Raw genomic sequence first — 6,644 nt, 5'->3', positions numbered from 1 at the left:
CATTTTGATACCAATACTTTTGTACTTTTACTTGTAACTGAGTGTTTCTACATTGCAGTATTGATACTTTTACTAAGGTAAAAAAAAAAACACTGCGTTGTACGAGGCGAGGTGAGGAGATTATATGGATACACAATACAGCTGTACAATACAACTCACATTTCTTATCCTGAGGGAAGAAATATAATTTTTAATAGTGAAACTTTTGACTTCAAAATAATTTATTCTGCAAGATTTATATGGGTCCAGGAATGAGGGGGACTAATAAAGGTATAAGACTAATAAAGGATAAGAAATGTGAGTTGTATTGTACAGCTGTATTGTGTATCCATATAATGTTACCTCAGACTTTGTAACAGGGTTCTCAAAGTCTCTTCTGCATCAAATATGATATACTGCCTCTTCTGCCACCAGGCGACCAGCGACTTCAAGTCCCCAGTCATCACCTCGTCGCTTTGCTCTCTGCATCAAACTCCTTTTCAGTCGGTCCTGGTAGACATTATCAGGTGCACGATACAACTGCCGAGCTCTGTCTGGATAAAAGGTAGCCACATAGGTACAGTATGTGCATGATTAAATTATTTGACTTTGAGTGGAAGCCTACAATGAGGAGCAAGAAAAACAGAATTCATTTGAATCTTACATACAAAAGACTTACCATGGTTTCTTTTCAATGTGCCAACATTGATACCTTCATTGCAAAGGATGCAAGTATTATGGTAGATCAAGTGTGCCAGGTAGATCAAGTGTGCCAGCTACTGTAGCACTTGAACTACTTGACCCAGACAATGCCCTGCGTCTTTTCTTCCTGTCTGGCCGTTGGTCTTGCTCATCTTGCTCTAAAGAATAGATTATGTTTAAAGTTTTTATTAAATTATGATGTCACTCACAACATAGAATAGGATTGAAATCTGCAAGTGGCAACTTTCATCACAATAAAAAAAACGTACAATATCCAGTGGATATACTTCTTGCACGACTGTATAGCTTGGTTTTGCATTCCAAATGGTATCTTAGTTTGGGGTCATCTGAGTTTTTCCAGTCCTCATGTAGTCTTCTGATTAATGCTGCATCATCCACACTCTCAGAATAAGACGAAATCTGTGCATAGCCTTTTTGGGTGACTTTTGAGAGCTTTTGAATCTCAGTCTCAGGACCACCACAGATGAAGCACCTTAAGCCACAAGCTACAGAATCCTCTTCCATGTTGTCTAATAAAAGACAAGTGTCATGCTTGTTTAACTAATTGTTCAATGTAAGCAATAGGCTAGAGAAAATTGATATTCTAAATTCACAGTAATCAAAAGTTTTGCCAGCAGAGGAAAATAAATGCCAAAAAGTAGATAAACTACCGTACCTTAAAATCGTCCAGACATATTTGCCAGGATGCAACACTCCCGCTCCTTCCCCACATGCAGACAGTGTACCCCACTGAGCATGTGCACAGTAGGTGTACACTCTTATCAAGTGTTTAGCAAAATTTTCTTATTTTATTTTTCAGAATAGAATCAATTCAACAACACCCCAATCCCCTACCATTGATTATACACTAACAATAACCAATATACCAATATTAGATGGCCAGGGAGACATTTTTACTCAAAAATAATGGTTGGAATGGATTCAGCACCCCTGAAAACCCCTAGTTAGACACCTCACAAGTTCATTTTAGACTTTAATTTAAGCCCTCTGGGCTCCTTAACTTTGATTGGCTCTCCAGGATTTTCCACAAGGATTTGGGTTTAAATTAATTGAGAGGTGATTCTAGACACCTATAAGAACACATTGGTGAAGAAAGCTATTGGTAGTACATTTTTCACAGATGGTCCAAACATCTTGTTAAAATTCCCTAACTATAACCCATTTAGACCTGAGGCTGATTCTAAAAACTTTTCTGAAAAACTTCAAATATTTATTCAAGAATTACCAAAACATTATGTTGCTACATACTGTACATAGCAACAACAACCCCAAAAGGTGTTCCCAGATTGAAAGGTATAGTTACTTACGTATAGGGGTTCCCGGTCTATTTGGGATAAGACATAATATAAACAATGTAGATAAATAACGCACTACTGCAATGTTTTTGACCCCTGAGACCTCCAGGGGTCAAAATTAGGGCTTGTCCGGGATTTGAACCCGGGACCTCTCGCACCCTAAGCGAGAATCATACCCCTAGACCAACAAGCCTGTTTCTTCTTGTTGCAGTTCTAGTGTTTTCTCCCTGGTCCTTTCTGCAAATGAGCTCCTACAACAGATGATGTGGCAGGTTGGAGGTTAACATATAATTTGGTCAAACAGCACCATCTTGTGGTTATAAGAATTGTTTCTTCCAGGTAGGCCTATTAAAATGGTCATCCCTGTAGAACTCCATTGGCAGTTGTGATCATCCTAGTGATGAAAATCAGGGCATAGTGTCTTAACACTTAAAAATAATGTTATTTTTATTTATTTGTGTATAGGCATTATAGTACTTTGTCAAGTGTGCAATAAGTCATACCTTTTTTAGTCAAATAATATACTACTTTAATGTTTTTGACCCCCTGAGTCAACATCTTTGACCCCCTGGGTCAAAATAGGGCTCGTCCGGGATTTGAACCCGGGACCTCTCGCACCCTAAGCGAGAATCATACCCCTAGACCAACGAGCCTGGTTTCACTGCTACTTTTGAAGGGCTTCCTCCCTTATCCTTTCTGCAAATAAAATGAGCTCCTACAACAGATGATGTGGCAGGTTAGGAAGCCATACTTTGGTCAAACAGCACCATCTGGGGGTTATAAGAAGTGGTTCTTCCAAAAAAAGTTGTCATCCCTGTAGCACTCTTTTGGCAGTTGTGATCATCGTAGTGATGAAAATCAGGGCATAGTGTCTTCACACTTGAAAATGTTTGTGTTGCAATAAGCAATGTAGTTAAATAATGTAACTGCTGTAATGTTTTTGACCCCTGAGACCTCCAGGAGTCAAAATTAGGGCTTGTCCAGGATTTGAACCCAGGACCTCTCGCACGTTAAGTGAGAATCATACCCCAAGAGAGAGCAACATACTTGATAGGAGGTTTCGTTTGAGTATATTTTATTCTTTATTTTATCTAGGAGTTACCTTTATTCAAGGTAAATCCCACTGAGATACAATATATACTATTCAGGGTAGCCCTGTCCAAGATAGCAGCAGTAGAAAAAGTTACAAGAACATAAAAACAAGACAATAAAAGCAACAAATTACAGTGTAGCAAATAAAGCAATACTTCAAAAGTACCTATTGAAACATACAATAAAGAGTCATAATACATTAGTTAGGGGAGCAGTTGCAGTTGTCTGTCGGTCGGTTTTCGATGGCTTCCGCTGCTTAAATGAAGAGGGGTCCCATCGAAACAGGCAAATACATACATACTAAAACAATAAAATGCCACTAGACGCTTCCTGACCCGACATGACAGCGTCGGCACGGCACCATCTACAAAAGACTTTCGGCCACAGACACTTTACAACGCCTTCCGCTGCCGACATCGGTGTGGTGGAGAGCTACCTTATAAGAGCATCTTCTAAATGCCTAAATTGTAAATTATAAGCTAAAAGTACACATGTTACAATCTGAAAACCAAAACCATAAGCCAGTGTATATTTCTTTGTACCTCTTTGTCTTTTTTTTACACAAAAATGGTAGGTTTGTTGGTCAGGAGCCAAAATGTGTGTCTCTCTATAGTCTGCAAGATATAGCAGTCACTGGAGATAGGGAGTCTTACACAATGATATGAGAAAGGCATAGGTCAAGCTATTAATACACCACAGATGACTCACCCTCTCTTAGCTTCTTGAAAATGTTTTCTTTTACTTGGGTTGCAGCCACCAAACCAAATATTTGTATACAAATTTTCAGTATTGGTCAATATTACCTTTATACCAGATTAACAGAGATATATGTTTCGGCTTGCAGTTACCACCAGAGGGCACTGTTTAAACAAATCAGCCCAGAACTTCAAACATGCTACATCACCAGTTCTAGGAACTTAACTATAGACCAGGATTTGACAGGGGAGTGTAGTTAACACCTCAATAACAATGTACCCAGCAGGCTCGTTGGTCTAGGGGTATGATTCTCGCTTAGGGTGCGAGAGGTCCCGGGTTCAAATCCCGGACGAGCCCTAGTTTTGATCCCCAGGGTTTTAGGAATCCAATGATGTTGAAGAGAAAACAGAGCCACTGGTTTTAAATGATATGATGGGTAAATACAACTGTTGGCTGACATACAACTACTCACAGGATCAACTTCTTCTGATGTGTGTTTTCAATCATGACAAACTGAATCATACTGCTAAACCAGTTACCACACTACTATTGGGATCAAGCAACCGGATGAAGTCCAACAAAAGTCAAAATGATCTTATCTAATCTTGAAGCTTGTATCTAATGTAATATTTTGTATGTGTAAATACATTAGCATATTTTGCTAAAAAAATATATTATGAATTTGCACTTGCAATCTATATAATTCCTCCCTCTGTTATGTTTTATACATTAGTATCATATGCAATATTTGGTCAATTATGTCAATTATGTATTTTCTTGTAATAGACAAAAATATTCTGTTAGTATTCTTAATTAATAGCAACCACAGATGCTCCTCAGTGTAATTACAAATGTGTTTGTATTATTTTTTGTTTCCTTACTATTACTACTATTTCTTTATTACCTGTTTGTTATTACCTTATGATGTTAGTTTGACATGCTTCATTTCACAATCATTTGCTTTTAGCCTAGTTTAGTTTAGTGTTTTCTCTTGCCAATAAAGCTCCTTTTGTATGTTTGTATGTAAACTGGCCAGTCTCCCAGGAGGCGGAGGATTGGGTTATTATTGGTCTTGCTGTAGTTTTCATTGATATTGAATGTGGTCATTGCTTTCTTGCTGTTGATTGATGAAAACGTAATAAAACCATTTGAATATTAATATATTATGTCTTATGGCACACTTGGAAAAGTTGTACTATAATGCCTACTGTATACACAAAAAAAGCAATACAAATATTTTCAAGTGTGAAGAGACCCCATGCAAGATAATCTCCACAGATCTCCCCACTTTAGGACCTATTCATCCTACTTTTTATTCTGTACACTTTATATTGCTGCTAAAGGTTTTACCTTTACTTGTCTACATTTGTCTTCAAGGGAAAAAGGAACATCTTGGAAGGAAGCAGAGAAGATCGCCCAACACCGAACTAGCTGGAGGAAATTCATAAATGACCTATGCTCCCCAAAGAGCAAAAGGGTTTAAGTCAAGTAAGTCAAGTGTCTACATTTTAATCTGTATTATCTTTTATACCCAGTATTACATCTTATATATTGTTGACTTGTTAGCACAGTCTGTGGAACATGTTACACCACCATTTATCAATGTACTTCTATAAGTGAGTATACTACATCAGTACCTTAAGCTGCAGATCTGTCTGCAAGTGTGGTACCAACCCTGTGTCTACATAATAAAATTATATGTATATGTATATGTATATGTATAAATGCCATCATTCCCCTCTATACCAGCAGTATCAGCCACTGGAGCAGTGTGGTGGTGTTTACCTGCAGAAACACACTGCCCTCTCGCTATAGTTTGTCTTAGTAGCCCAAAAACATCCCCATTTACCAAAACACATCTACACACATTGAATACAGAAAACAACAACATCTAACTCTAGTATACAAATACAGATATATAAAAAAAAAGAAAGAAGAAGAAAAATTTTGACAAATATTATGAATATGTGCTCTGTCTCTGTGAGGACCTTTCTAATTACACTGAGGAGCATCTGTGGTTGCTATTATTTAAGAATATAACAGAATATCCACTTTGTCTATTACAAGAAAATACATAATTGACATAATTGACCAAATATTGCATATGATACTAATGTATAAAACATAACAGAGGGAGAAATTACATAGATTGCAAGTGCAAATTCATAATATATATTTTTTAGCAAAATATGCTAATGTATTTACACATACAAAATATTACATTAGATACAAGCTTCAAGATTAGATAATAATAGATAGTTTTGACTTTTGTTGGACTTCATCCGGTTGCTTGATCCCAATAGTAGTGTAATAATGTATATTGGTGTAGTGTGGTAACTGGTTTAGCAGTATGATTCAGTTTGTTATGATTGAAAACACACATGAGAAGAAGTTGATCCTGTGAGTAGTTGTATGTCAGCCAACAGTTGTATTTACCCATCATATCATTTAAAACCAGTGGCTCTGTTTTCTCTTCAACATCATTGGATTCCTAAAACCCTGGGGATCAAAACTAGGGCTCGTCCGGGATTTGAACCCGGGACCTCTCGCACCCTAAGCGAGAATCATACCCCTAGACCAACGAGCCTGTTGGGTACATTGTTATTCAGGTGTTAACTACACTCCCCTGTCGAATCCTGGTCTATAGTTAAGTTCCTAGAACTGGTGATGTAGCATGTTTGAAGTTCTGGGCTGATTTGTTTAAACAGTGCCCTCTGGTGGTAACTGCAAGCCGAAACATATATCTCTGTTAAACTGAAATAAAGATAATATTGACCAATACTGAAAATTTGTATACAAATATTTGGTTTGGTGGCTGCAACCCAAGTAAAAGAAAACATTTTCAAGAAGCTAAGAGAG

The sequence above is a fragment of the Gymnoscopelus microlampas genome (assembly GCF_963454915.1).
Source record: "Gymnoscopelus microlampas genome assembly, chromosome: 6".
NCBI lineage: Eukaryota > Metazoa > Chordata > Actinopteri > Myctophiformes > Myctophidae > Gymnoscopelus > Gymnoscopelus microlampas.
Note: the sequence above shows the minus strand (reverse complement) of the source record.